At 44.8% G+C, this 14,687-nt stretch overlaps 1 pseudogene across 1 annotated transcript in view; it reads right to left on the bottom strand.

The window, feature by feature from the left end:
* LOC110532959 (protein eyes shut homolog) overlaps positions 1-14,687 on the bottom strand; it is a 121,212-nt pseudogene that overhangs the window by 26,757 nt on the left and 79,768 nt on the right. The window contains exons 7-9 of the transcript XR_016483354.1: positions 10,710-10,806; positions 9,323-9,430; positions 5,233-5,378 (exon numbers count right to left, since the gene is read on the bottom strand). The product of XR_016483354.1 is annotated as a protein eyes shut homolog (transcript). The remainder of the gene's footprint in view (positions 1-5,232; positions 5,379-9,322; positions 9,431-10,709; positions 10,807-14,687) is intronic.

Here is a 14,687-nt window from a genome sequence, read left to right as displayed (position 1 = left end):
GGCTGAGCGCATAGGGGTCTAAGAATAAAAAAAGCATCTTCAGTTGGGAATTGGGCCATGCGTGTCAGGCTCTTCTGTTGCTCTCCAGAGTGGCAATACCTCCGAGAGTTCCCCCCTCCACCCTCCCCTGTTTCCACTGGAAAAGGATAAATTGATGATACAGTGAAGAAGACAGATGAAATTAATATTCCAACCAGCTGACAGGAAGCAGGATTAGATTGGTCCTCTAACAACAACAAAAAAAGCTCAATATAGGTGTCTTGTGTGTAAAACATGTCCTAAATGGATGGTAGCAGAGTAAAACAACAATAGTGTGGTGAAATTAAAGAGCCCTAATGAAATAACAGACCAACAGAATGTAGTGGTGAAACTAAAGAGCCTAATGAAATAACAGAATGTAGTGGTGAAACTAAAGAGCCCTAATGAAACAACAGAATGTAGTGGTGAAACTAAAGAGCCCTAATGAAACAACAGAATGCAGTGGTGAAACTAAAGAGCCTAATGAAACAACAGACCAACAGAATGTAGTGGTGAAACTAAAGAGCCTAATGAAACAACAGAATGTAGTGGTGAAACTAAAGAGCCCTAATGAAACAACAGAATGTAGTGGTGAAACTAAAGAGCCCTAATGAAACAACAGAATGTAGTGGTGAAACTAAAGAGCCCTAATGAAACAACAGAATGTAGTGGTGAAACTAAAGAGCCCTAATGAAACAACAGACCAACAGAATGTAGTGGTGAAACTAAAGAGCCCTAATGAAACAACAGACCAACAGAATGTAGTGGTGAAATTAAAGAGCCCTAATGAAATAACAGACCAACAGAATGTAGTGGTGAAATTAAAGAGCCTAATGAAATAACAGACCAACAGAATGTAGTGGTGAAATTAAAGAGCCTAATGAAATAACAGAATGTAGTGGTGAAACTAAAGAGCCTAATGAAACAACAGAATGTAGTGGTGAAACTAAAGAGCCCTAATGAAACAACAGAATGTAGTGGTGAAACTAAAGAGCCTAATGAAACAACAGACCAACAGAATGTAGTGGTGAAACTAAAGAGCCTAATGAAACAACAGAATGTAGTGGTGAAATTAAAGAGCCCTAATGAAATAACAGACCAACAGAATGTAGTGGTGAAATTAAAGAGTCTAATGAAATAACAGACCAACAGAATGTAGTGGTGAAATTAAAGAGTCTAATGAAACAACAGAATGTAGTGTTGAAACTAAAGAGCCTAATGAAATAACAGAATGTAGTGGTGAAATTAAAGAGCCCTAATGAAACAACAGAATGTAGTGGTGAAACTAAAGAGCCTAATGAAATAACAGAATGTAGTGGTGAAATTAAAGAGCCCTAATGAAACAACAGAATGTAGTGGTGAAACTAAAGAGCCCTAATGAAATAACAGACCAACAGAATGTAGTGGTGAAATTAAAGAGCCCTAATGAAACAACAGAATGTAGTGGTGAAACTAAAGAGCCTAATGAAACAACAGAATGTAGTGGTGAAATTAAAGAGCCCTAATGAAATAACAGACCAACAGAATGTAGTGCTGAAACTAAAGAGCCTAATGAAATAACAGACCAACAGAATGTAGTGGTGAAATTAAAGAGCCTAATGAAATAACAGAATGTAGTGGTGAAACTAAAGAGCCCTAATGAAACAACAGAATGTAGTGGTGAAACTAAAGAGCCTAATGAAATAACAGAATGTAGTGGTGAAATTAAAGAGCCCTAATGAAATAACAGACCAACAGAATGTAGTGGTGAAATTAAAGAGTCTAATGAAATAACAGACCAACAGAATGTAGTGGTGAAATTAAAGAGTCTAATGAAATAACAGACCAACAGAATGTAGTGGTGAAACTAAAGAGCCTAATGAAATAACAGAATGTAGTGGTGAAACTAAAGAGTCTAATGAAATAACAGAATGTAGTGGTGAAATTAAAGAGTCTAATGAAATAACAGCCCAACAGAATGTAGTGGTGAAATTAAAGAGTCTAATGAAATAACAGACCAACAGAATGTAGTGGTGAAACTAAAGAGCCTAATGAAATAACAGAATGTAGTGGTGAAACTAAAGAGCCCTAATGAAACAACAGACCAACATAATGTAGTGGTGAAATTAAAGAGCCCTAATGAAATAACAGAATGTAGTGGTGAAATTAAAGAGTCTAATGAAATAACAGACCAACAGAATGTAGTGGTGAAACTAAAGAGTCTAATGAAATAACAGAATGTAGTGGTGAAACTAAAGAGCCTAATGAAATAACAGAATGTAGTGGTGAAACTAAAGAGCCTAATGAAATAACAGAATGTAGTGGTGAAACTAAAGAGTCTAATGAAATAACAGAATGTAGTGGTGAAACTAAAGAGTCTAATGAAACAACAGAATGTAGTGGTGAAACTAAAGAGTCTAATGAAACAACAGAATGTAGTGGTGAAACTAAAGAGCCTAATGAAATAACAGAATGTAGTGGTGAAACTAAAGAGCCTAATGAAATAACAGACCAACAGAATGTAGTGGTGAAATTAAAGAGCCCTAATGAAATAACAGAATGTAGTGGTGAAATTAAAGAGTCTAATGAAATAACAGACCAACAGAATGTAGTGGTGAAACTAAAGAGTCTAATGAAATAACAGAATGTAGTGGTGAAACTAAAGAGCCTAATGAAATAACAGAATGTAGTGGTGAAACTAAAGAGTCTAATGAAATAACAGAATGTAGTGGTGAAACTAAAGAGTCTAATGAAATAACAGAATGTAGTGGTGAAACTAAAGAGCCTAATGAAATAACAGAATGTAGTGGTGAAACTAAAGAGTCTAATGAAATAACAGAATGTAGTGGTGAAACTAAAGAGTCTAATGAAACAACAGAATGTAGTGGTGAAACTAAAGAGTCTAATGAAACAACAGAATGTAGTGGTGAAACTAAAGAGCCTAATGAAATAACAGAATGTAGTGGTGAAACTAAAGAGCCTAATGAAATAACAGACCAACAGAATGTAGTGGTGAAATTAAAGAGCCCTAATGAAATAACAGCCCAACAGAATGTAGACACAGTTGAAGACAGATTACCTTTAGATTAAAACAAGTACTGTGGATGTATCTCCTGTTACCACTCTTGAAACATCATATCAAAGGGAACTGTGCTGTGTGTACAATACGATTAATTAAAATGATCACCCATTGTGTTGCAGACAGTTTCTCTTTAAGGTTTGTTTTAGCCAGTTCCAGCATCAGACAATCACGAAGCAGCCAGCTAGTCCAACCACAGTCCTGATATCATGAAGCAGCCATCTAGACCCACCACAGTCCTGATATAATGAAGCAGCCATCTAGACCCACCCTGGTCCTGATATAATGAAGCAGCCAGCTAGTCCCACCACAGTCCTGATATCATGAAGCAGCCAGCTAGTCCCACCACAGTCCTGATATCATGAAGCAGCCAGCTAGTCCCACCACAGTCCTGATATCATGAAGCAGCCAGCTAGTCCCACCACAGTCCTGATATCATGAAGCAGCCAGCTAGTTCCACCACAGTCCTGATATCATGAAGCAGCCAGCTAGACCCACTATGGTCCTGATATCATGAAGCAGCCAAGTAGACCCACCATGGTCCTGATATCATGAAGCAGCCAAGTAGACCCACCATGGTCCTGATATCATGAAGCAGCCATCTAGACCCACCATGGTCCTGATATCATGAAGCAGCCATCTAGACCCACCACAGTCCTGATATCATGAAGCAGCAAGTTAGACCTTCTATGGCCCTGATATCATGAAGCAGCCATCTAGACCCACCATGGTCCTGATATCATGAATCAGCCAGCTAGACCCACCATGGTCCTGATATCATAAAGCAGCCAGCTAGACCCAATACGGTCCTGATATCATGAAGCAGCCAGCTAGACCCAATACGGTCCTGATATCATGAAGCAGCCAGCTAGACCCACCATGGTCCTGATATCATGAAGCAGCCATCTAGACCCACCACAGTCCTGATAGCATGAAGTAGCCATCTAGACCCACAATCGTCCTGATATCATGAAGCATCCAGCTAGACCCACCATGGTCCTGATATAATGAAGCAGCCATCTAGACCCACCACAGTCCTGATATCATGAAGCAGCAAGTTAGACCTTCTATGGCCCTGATATCATGAAGCAGCCAGCTAGACCCACCATGGTCCTGATATCATGAAGCAGCCATCTAGACCCACCACTGTCCTGATATCATGAAGCAGCCATCTAGACCCACTATTGTCCTGATATCATGAAGCAGCCTTCTAGACCCACTATGGTCCTGATATCATGAAGCAAGCCATCTAGACCCACCATGGTCCTGATATCACGAAGCAGCCAGCTAGACCCACCATGGTCCTGATATCATGAAGCAGCCATCTAGACCCACCATGGTCTTGATATCATGAATCAGCCAGCTAGACCCCCCATGGTCCTGATATCATGAAGCAGGCATCTAGACCCACCATGGTCCTGATATCATGAAGCAGCCATCTAGACCCACTATGGTCCTGATATCATGAAGCAGCCATCTAGACCCCCCATGGTCCTGATATAATGAAGCAGCCATCTAGACCCACTATGGTCCTGATATCATGAAGCAGCCATCTAGACCCCCCATGGTCCTGATATAATGAAGCAGCCATCTAGACCCACTATGGTCCTGATATCATGAAGCAGCCATCTAGACCCCCCATGGTCCTGATATAATGAAGCAGCCATCTAGACCCACTATGGTCCTGATATAATGAAGCAACCATCTAGACCCCCCACGGTCCTGATATAATGAAGCAGCCAGCTAGACCCCCCATGGTCCTGATATCATGAAGCAGCCATCTAGACCCCCCATGGTCCTGATATAATGAAGCAGCCATCTAGACCCCCCATGGTCCTGATATAATGAAGCAGACATCTAGACCCCCCATGGTCCTGATATCATGAAGCAGCCATCTAGACCCCCCATGGTCCTGATATAATGAAGCAGCCATCTAGACACACCACGGTCCTGATATCATGAATCAGCCAGCTAGACCCACCATGGTCCTGATATAATGAAGCAGCCATCTAGACCCCCCACGGTCCTGATAAGCTGTAGCCCTCTCACATTGATCTCTTTGTCACCGAGGGGTAAAGGAGTCCTACGGTGGCCCTAACGGGGAAAGTAGCTTTTAGAATTTGGGTTAAAATGGGTTAAAATGAAATAACCTTTACCTGCGTTTCCAGGGCGACAGACACACTTGAAGCCTCCAGGTTTGTTGATACAGACGGCCTCGTGAAGGCAAGGTGAAACTTCACACTCATTAATATCCAGGTCACACAGGGTGCCAAAATATCCAGCTGGGCAATTACAGTGGAACCTAGACAGTAACAAGAACAACTATTAGTGATGGGATGACAATGATTATAGGAAGCTGAATAGTTCAGGCAGTATTAAAAAGAACAACAACATTTAGAGGTGGAAGGACAATATTATACTACTGTATTTAACTGTATTCACAGGAACACAACACCCATAGGATGACCAAACACAACACCCATAGGATGACCAATCACAACACCCATAGGATGACCAAACACAACACCCATAGGATGACCAAACACAACACCCATAGGATGACCAATCACAACACCCATAGGATGACCAAACACAACACCCATAGGATGACCAAACACAACACCCATAGGATGACCAAACACAACACCCATAGGGTGACCAAACACTTACCCAAAATGGCTAGAGAAGATTTTTTAATGTAGCACTCAAGTGAAGAGTGTGTATAATTGATATAAGTGATGTAGTATCCTAAGTCATTCTGTATGAAGTGCCCTCCTGTCCATTTGAAATGTTACGGTTGTTTTCATATTGGCATTATTGATAGTAGAGAACACTGCCAATTCCTTTGATGTTTTCTCCATCTACCCTCCTTTCTCCATCTACTTTATGCCTGTTTTCTCCATCTATCCTCCTATGACTTGATGCCTGTTTTCTCCATCTATCCTCCTATGACTTGATGCCTGTTTTCTTCATTTATCCTCCTATGACTTGATGCCTGTTTTCTCCATCTATCCTCCTATGACTTGATGCCTGTTTTCTCCATCTATCCTCCTATGACTTGATGCCTGTTTTCTCCATCTATCCTCCTATGATTTTATGCCTGTTTTCTCCATCTATCCTCCTATGACTTGATGCCGGTTTTCTCCATCTATCCTCCTATGACTTGATGCCTGTTTTCTCCATCTATCCTCCTATGACTTTAGGGCCTAACAGGGAACAAACAGTCTGTCATTAAATGACAGCAGCTTTACAGGAAGCCCTTACTTCTGCACTTAGAATACATTATAAACCTTCCATCATCAGCTCCTTAAACCAACCACCACAACAACAGTACAATGAGATGCTGGATCTCACTGCTACAGGGGACAACACTACAGCTCACTGCTCTACGGGACAACACTACAGCTCACTGCTATAGGGGACAACACTACAGCTCACTGCTAAAGGGGACATCACTAGAGCTCACTGCTATAGGGGACAACACTACAGCTCACTGCTATAGGGGACAACACTACAGCTCACTGCTAAAGGGGACATCACTAGAGCTCACTGCTATAGGGGACAACACTACAGCTCACTGCTACAGGGGACAACACTACAGCTCACTGCTATAGGGGACAACACTACAGCTCACTGCTATAGGGGACAACACTACAGCTCACTGCTATAGGGGACAACACTACAGCTCACTGCTATAGGGGACAACACTACAGCTCACTGCTATATGGGACAACACTACAGCTCACTGCTATAGGGGACAACACTACAGCTCACTGCTCTACGGGACAACACTACAGCTCACTGCTATAGGGGACAAGATTACAGATCACTGTTATAGGGGACAACACTACAGCTCACTGCTATAGGGGACAACACTACAGCTCACTGCTATAGGGGACAACACTACAGCTCACTGCTATAGGGGACAACACTACAGCTCACTGCTATAGGGGACAAGACTACAGATCACTGCTATAGGGGACAACACTACAGATCACTGCTATAGGGGACAACACTACAGATCACTGCTATAGGGGACAACACTACAGATCACTGCTATAGGGGACAACACTACAGATCACTGCTATAGGGGACAGCACTACAGCTCACTGCTATAGGGGACAACACTACAGCTCTATAAGGAACACCACTGCAGCTCACTGCTATAGGGGACAACACTACAGCTCACTGCTATAGGGGACACCACTACAGCTCACTGCTATAGGGGACACCACTACAGCTCACTGCTATAGGGGACAACACTACAGATCACTGCTATAGGGGACAACACTACAGATCACTGCTATAGGGTACAACACTACAAATCACTGCTATAGGGGACAGCACTACAGCTCACTGCTATAGGGGACAACACTACAGCTCTATAGAGAACACCACTGCAGCTCACTGCTACAGGGGACAACACTACAGCTCACTGCTATAGGGGACACCACTACAGCTCACTGCTATAGGAGACCACTAAAGATCACTGCTGTAGGGGACAACACTACAGCTCACTGCTATAGGGGACACCACTACAGCTCACTGCTATAGGGGACAGCACTACAGATCACTGCTATAGGGGACAACGCTACAGCTCACTGCTATAGGGGACAGCACTACAGATCACTGCTATAGGGGACAACGCTACAGCTCACTGCTATAGGGGACACCACTACAGCTCACTGCTGTAGGGGACAACACTACAGCTCACTGCTATAGGGGACACCACTACAGCTCACTGCTATAGGGGACAACACTCTTAATGTACCCTATACAGACAGATCTCCATGTACAGTAAATGGATGGTTTGAGCAGCAGAGTAAATAGAGGAACAGATTGTCTGGACTCTACTGACTATAAAGGGAGTGGGGGGCCATGTGGGATGCATCCAGGGTCTGCTTTCACCAGAGAGTCATTACAGGGGGGTGGACACACCTTAACTGAACTCCCAGAACTGCCAAGTCAGGGGATCGCTATGAGCAGTGCATGCTGGGTCGCCATGGGAGCAGGTATCATGACAGGAGACAAACTGGAGACAAACCATTTAGGACTTAAATTGGCCCTGGGACTTCTCTGCCCATCTGTCGGACTACAGCCTCCTACTACAAGCCCCAGGACTCCCATTAAAGACAGTGGAGGGAGAGAGAGAGGGTGAAGAGAGAGAGAGAGGGAGAGAGAGCAAGAGGGGGGTGAAGAGAAAGAGCGAGAGAGAGAGCAAGAGGGGGGGTGAAGAGAGAGAGAGAGAGGAAAGAGAGAGGTAGAGAGAGGGAGAACGAGAAGGAGAAAGGGAGAGGGGTGGAGAGAGAGAGCAAGAGGGGGGTGAAGAGAGAGAAAGAGAGAGAGAGAGAGAGAGAGAGAGAGAGAGAGAGAGAGAGAGAGAGAGAGGAGGAGGAGAGAGAGAGGGAGAAAGAAAAGGAGAAAGATAAAGGGTGGAGAGAGAAAGATAGAGAGAGAGAAGGTGAGAAGGGGGCTGAATAGAGAGAGAGAGAGAAAGAGAGAGAGAGAGAGAGAGAGAGAGAGAGAGAGAGAGAGAGAGAGAGAGAGAGAGAGAGAGAGAGAGAAAGAGGGAGAAAGTGAAGGAGAAAGATGAAGAGAGAAGAGTGGAGAGAGAGAACAAGAGAGAGAGAGAGAGAGCTACCTCGAGAAGAAGAAGACTACCCCGTGGAGGAAAGGAAACCCAATCTGGAGTCATGATGTGTTCCTGCTGAATGCACTCTGCTGTCTTTAGTATGGCAGCTTAACTATGTCAAGGATGAAGAAAGGCCTGTTATATAAGACTGCTGCTGCATCCCAAATGATGTATTACACAGTGCACTTCACCCTGTAATGGTCAAAAGTAGTGTACTATGTAGGGAATAGGGTGCCATTTGGGACGCAAGCCGGACCGCTTCGAAGAATAACCCCGCTAGGTTTAACATAGCTACCTCATGGGGCTCATTTTAAACTTGTTTTGTTCAAAAACAAATACTTCAGAGAGATAGGATGCGTTCCAAATGTAACCTTATTCCGTCTATAGTGCACTACTTTTGACCAGGGCCCATAGGGCTTATAGTGCACAATACAGGGGATATACAGGGGATAGGGTTCCATTTGGGATACAGGTAAACAAATGAGATAAAGACGGTGTTAGCTAGCTAGCTAAGGCTTCAATGATTCATTTAGTGATAGCTTAAATGACCAGGTAAGGTAACGGGGTAAGGTAAATATTAAAGTGAATATTGTCCTGGTACTGTAGGTACCAACCTGTTAACCTGGTCTTGGCAAATGCCTCCATTTTGGCAGGGTCTGGAGGCACACTCGTTGATGTCTTCCTCACAGTGTCGGCCAGAAAACCCAGGCTCACAGTCACAGCTGAAAACAAAGGCAATCATTAATATTGATCTCCTCTCTTGCATACAAAATAGAAAATCCATGTGTTTACTCGTAGTGGCACGTGTGAGGAAGGAAAAAAGGATGAAATAACAGATCAATGAAGAGGACTTTATCTGATATTAATTACACATCGGATCTCGATTGATCGGGACCTTTTAGTTTGTGACTGCTGAACTAAACGTTAAACTAAGCTGTAAAGAAGGATTCACATAAACAGTCCTGTTAAAAAGGGAGACGGTTCCTCATTGAACTGACCTCATTTCCACTCCAAAGGGCGTGTTAAGAAACAGTATTATTTTTGCATAGTGTTTATGGAAATATGGCATGAGCCTTTGTTCATTTAACAATTCATTTAACCATATCACAGGGTCTTGCTTAGCATAGTGTAACAGCATCACATTATTCACACACATCTGAACTGAGGCCATAATAACAATATATTGCTGTGGTAAATACATTATATGCGCTTATAATGTACAGAGCACATAATGTAGTATATATATTATATTATAAACTGGGTGGTTCGAGCCCTGAATGCTGATTGGTTGACAGCCATGGTATTTATCAGACCGTATTCCACGGTTATGACAAAACACTTATTTGTCCTGCTCTAATTACGTTGGTAAGCAGTTTAAAATAGCAATAAGGCACCTCAGGGGTTTGTGATATATGGCCAATATACCACGGCTAAGGGCCGTGTCCAGGCACTCCGCGTTGCGTCGTGCATAAAAGAACAGCCCTTAGCCGTGGTATATTGGCCATATACCACACCCCCCTCGGGCCTTATTGCTTAAAGGTACAGTGACCGTACTATCAATATATTTAAACTATGTTCAGAGGCGGTAAATATAATCGTGTTCATTCTACTTCCGGAGTCATCATAAGGGAACCACCATCTTAAGACTGTGGAGATCACTATCTACTTGTCTCAATTTCACCATATTCGATAATTGTCACCTTGGAATTAATTGTCACCTTGCAATTAGTGCTAAATGGGAGCAGGTATTGTGGGTAATTGATCAAATCATCAATCATCTGGTATGTGTTTATAATCCATAATTCATATAACCTGACAGCAATTTTCATCTTTGTTTGTTTGAGTGAGTATCTCTGGGTTGAAAAATGAATGGAAGTGTACCAAATGCCACCCTGTTGCCTATATAGCGCACTACATTCGGTCGGATCCTATAGGGTTCGGAAACAGAGGGCCATTTGGTATGCAGACTGTATATAAGGTGCCTCGCGGTTCCCCTTTTACCTGTAGCTGTTGACCCGGTCAAGACAGTGGCCATGGTTCTGGCATGGGCCTGAGATACACTCGTCGGTGTCAATTTCACAGCTCGTTCCCTGGAATCCTGAAAGATAGATGAGCTGGTCATGGATCAGTAAGCCTCACTACATCCTGAGAGGCCAGCTTGCGAGGCAGCGAACGTCAAGCTCCATGATAACAAAGGCCCTGGTGAATGGAAGGAGTGGAAGTAGAATGTCCATTTTAATGGAACTAGTAGCCCCTGTAGAATCTCTCATCTGCCAGCCCCTCAGCCCTCTCAGTTTCCCCTCTCAGAGGAGTGGACACGTCTAATAATACTGCAGCGGCACAGACAGATTGGAGGTCTGAGGGTTGGTGAGGGGATAGGGAGAGGGGTGATGGGGAGAATTACGGAGAGTCTGGGGTGGTGCAGAGAGCTAGGGCGAGTCAGGGGTGGTGGGGAGAGTTAGGGAGAGTCTCGGGTGGAGGGGAGAGATAGGGAGAGTCAGGGGTGGTGGGGAGAGTTGGGGAGAGTCAGGGGTGGTGGGGAGAGTTAGGTAGAGTTAGGGGTGGTGGGAAGAGTTAGGGAGAGTCAGGGGTGGTGGGAGAGTTAGGGGTGGTGGGGAGAGTTGGGGAGAGTTAGGAGTGGTGGGAAGAGTTAGGGAGAGTTAGGGGTGGTGGGGAGAGTTAGGGAGAGTCAGGGGTGGTGGGGAGAGTTAGGGGTGTTGGGGAGAGTTAGGGAGAGTCAGGGGTGGTGGGGAGAGTTAGGGGTTGTGGGGAGAGTTATGGATGGTGGGGAGAGTTAGGGGTAGTGGGGAGAGTTAGGGGTGGTGGGGAGAGTTATGGAGAGTCAGGGGTGGTGGGGAGAGTTAGGGGTTGTGGGGAGAGTTATGGATGGTCAGGGGTGGTGGGGAGAGTTAGGGGTGGTGGGGAGAGTTAGGGAGAGTCAGGGGTGGTGGGGAGAGTTATGGATGGTCAGGGGTGGTGGGGAGAGTTACGGAGAGTCGGGGTGGTGGGGAGAGTTAGGGAGAGTCAGGGGTGGTGGGGAGAGTTAGGGAGAGTCGGGGGTGGTGGGGAGAGTTAGGTAGAGTTGGGGATGGAGGGGAGAGTTAAGTGGAGTTGGGGGTGGTGGGGAGAGTTAGGGAGAGTCGGGGGTGGTGGGGAGAGTTAGGGAGAGTCGGGGGTGGTGGGGAGAGTTAGGTAGAGTTGGGGATGGAGGGGAGAGTTAAGTGGAGTTGGGGGTGGAGGGGAGAGTTAGGGAGAGTCGGGGGTGGTGGGGAGAGTTAGGTAGAGTTGGGGATGGAGGGGAGAGTTAAGTGGAGTTGGGGGTGGAGGGGAGAGTTAGGGAGAGTCAGGGGTGGAGGGGAGAGTCAGGGGTGGAGGGGAGAGTCAGGGGTGGTGGGGAGAGTTATGTAGAGTTAGGGGTGGTGGGAAGAGTTAGGTAGAGTTGGGGGTGGTGGGGAGAGTTAGGGAGAGTCGCTGGTGGAGGGGAGAGTTAGGGAGAGTCGGGGTGGAGGGAAGAGTTAGGGGGAGGATGGTGTTCATTAGGGGGTTCATTAGGGGGTGAGGGAGGGATAGGATGGTGTTCATTAGGGGGCTGAGTGAGGGATAGGATGATGTTCATTAGGGGGGTGAGGGAGGGATAGGATGGTGTTCATTATGAGAGTGAGGGAGGGATAGGATGGTGTTCATTAGGAGGATGAGGGATGAATAGGATGGTGTTAATTAGGAGGATGAGGGAGGGATAGGATGGTGTTCATTAGGGGGTGAGGGAGGGATAGGATGGTGTTCATTAGGAGGATGAGGGAGGGATAGGATGGTGTTCATTAGGAGGATGAGGGAGGGATAGGATGGTGTTCATTAGGGGTGAGGGAGGGATAGGAAGGTGTTCATTAGGGGGTGAGGGAGGGATAGGATGGTGTTTATTAAGGGGGGAAGGGAGGGATATGATGGTGTTCGTTAGGGGGCAAGGGAGGGATAGGATGGTGTTCATTAGGGGGCAAGGGGTGAGGGAGGGATAGGATGGTGTTCATTAGGGGGTGAGGGATGAGGGAGGGATAGGATGGTGTTCATTAAGGGGGTGAGGGAGGGATAGGATGGTGTTCATTAGGGGGTGAGGGGTGAGGGAGGGACAGGATGGGGTTCATTAGTGGGTGAGGGAGGGATAGGATGGTGTTCATTAAGGGGGTAAGGGGTGAGGGAGGGATAGGATGGTGTTCATTAGGGGGTTAGGGAGGGATAGGATGGTGTTCATTGGGGGGCAAGGGGTGAGGGAGGGATAGGATGGTGTTCATTAGGGGGTGAGGGAGGGATAGGATGGTGTTCATTAGGAGGGTGAGGGAGGGATAGGATGGTGTTCATTAAGGGGGTGAGGGAGGGATAGGATGGTTTTCATTAGGGGGGTAAGGGAGGGATAGGATGGTGTTCATTAGTGGGTGAGGGAGGGATAGGATGGTGTTCATTAAGGGGGTGAGGGAGGGATAGGATGGTTTTCATTAGGGGGGTAAGGGAGGGATAGGATGGATAAGCAGATCAGCATGGATGCTTTGTGGCACTTCTGAAGGCAAGCAGGAAGGCAGCCTGGGATAGAGGCTCTTCCTCTCTCTCTCCTCTTCCTGCCTGCCTGTCAGAGGTAATAATTTGGTATTTTAACTGCTGCTGTGTTGGTGCTGCTGCTTTGCTCCATACAGTAAACTATTTCCTCTGCTCGGCTCCTAAATAAAAATACTAGTCCTATAGGAAATAAGACATTTTGAAAGGAAGCAACCATGTACATTGAGTTATGCTAACAACATCACTACTTTGTGAATGTGAGGGTTTCATACATAAATGAACTGTAACTGAAATCAAAATGAATGAGAATTCTGATTGACACTATATGTTGGAATTTGTATAGAGAAACAGAGATCAAACGTCATACTTTGGTTAGCACCCCACCCCTTCTCTCTCTGTATCCTAGGCCTAATCCCAACTAAAAGAAAAACAACAATACAGTCTACATTGTACCTTGAGTTCAAACAAAGCTAATGAAAGACCAAATCCTTAAAACCAAATCCTTAAGTAGTAAATCTAAGTTCCTGAATGCCTGTATATTAAGTCCCTCTGAGATTAATGACCACAGCCATTGGGGCTAATTAGCTTGAGGTTATATCCTTTTATGTTGACCACATAAATCAGGATTATTTAATAAATAATAGGTAATAATAAAGTGCATGGTGGTTCTTCTTTTCTCTGGGCATTTATCTACCCAATTAAAACCCCTGTGTTGGCGTTATAGATAAATGAGGCTCTAGGACTACAGAATCTAGTTTACCTGGCTGGTAGACCAGCAGTACAGATGGTGTTGACCCAGTACGCACAGTCATTTGCTAGATATTAAAGTATTAATGGTGGTGTTTGGATCAGGCCGAAAAATCCAGACATTCACACCTGCGATAAATTCCATTATGGAACTAAATGGGAGTCTTGTAACCAGGTGCAAATGGCATTCTACAGTAGATCTCATTGGTTGCATGTTGTATTATTTTTTCCCCTGGTTTATATAATGAACTCAGAGGGGAGCAGTCTAAAGTGTTGTGTAGATCAAATGAATCAATTAATCTACATTCTCATTTCAAATGAGGACTATAGTATCTAATGTATACATCCTTTGTAGATCAGTAAGTGAAACCTCTGTGACGAACAGAAAAATTACCGGGAGAAATACAACCAGTCAAATTCAGGCCCTCAGAAACCTAGACTTCAGTCATATTTTGATTGAAACATCCATCAAATCCACTCGTGACTCTTCAGTACTATTACAATTAATCCTGAGGGTTTATTATATCCACGACCGCTCATCTCTACCGAGACTACGCCACAAGACATGAGCAGTGATCACATCGCTCCAGACGGGGATGATAGAATGAGTGTGTGTAGTGTGTATGTGTGTTCTCTCTACATGTGGATGATGGAATGAGTGTCTGAGCACTGAGAACGAACACTTTG

This window comes from Oncorhynchus mykiss, chromosome 1 (genome assembly GCF_057628025.1).
Source record: "Oncorhynchus mykiss isolate SJ-2025 chromosome 1, ASM5762802v1, whole genome shotgun sequence".
Classification (NCBI taxonomy): Eukaryota; Metazoa; Chordata; class Actinopteri; order Salmoniformes; family Salmonidae; genus Oncorhynchus; species Oncorhynchus mykiss.
The sequence above is the reverse complement of the archived record's forward strand: the minus strand, read 5'-3'. Positions and strand labels throughout refer to the sequence as shown.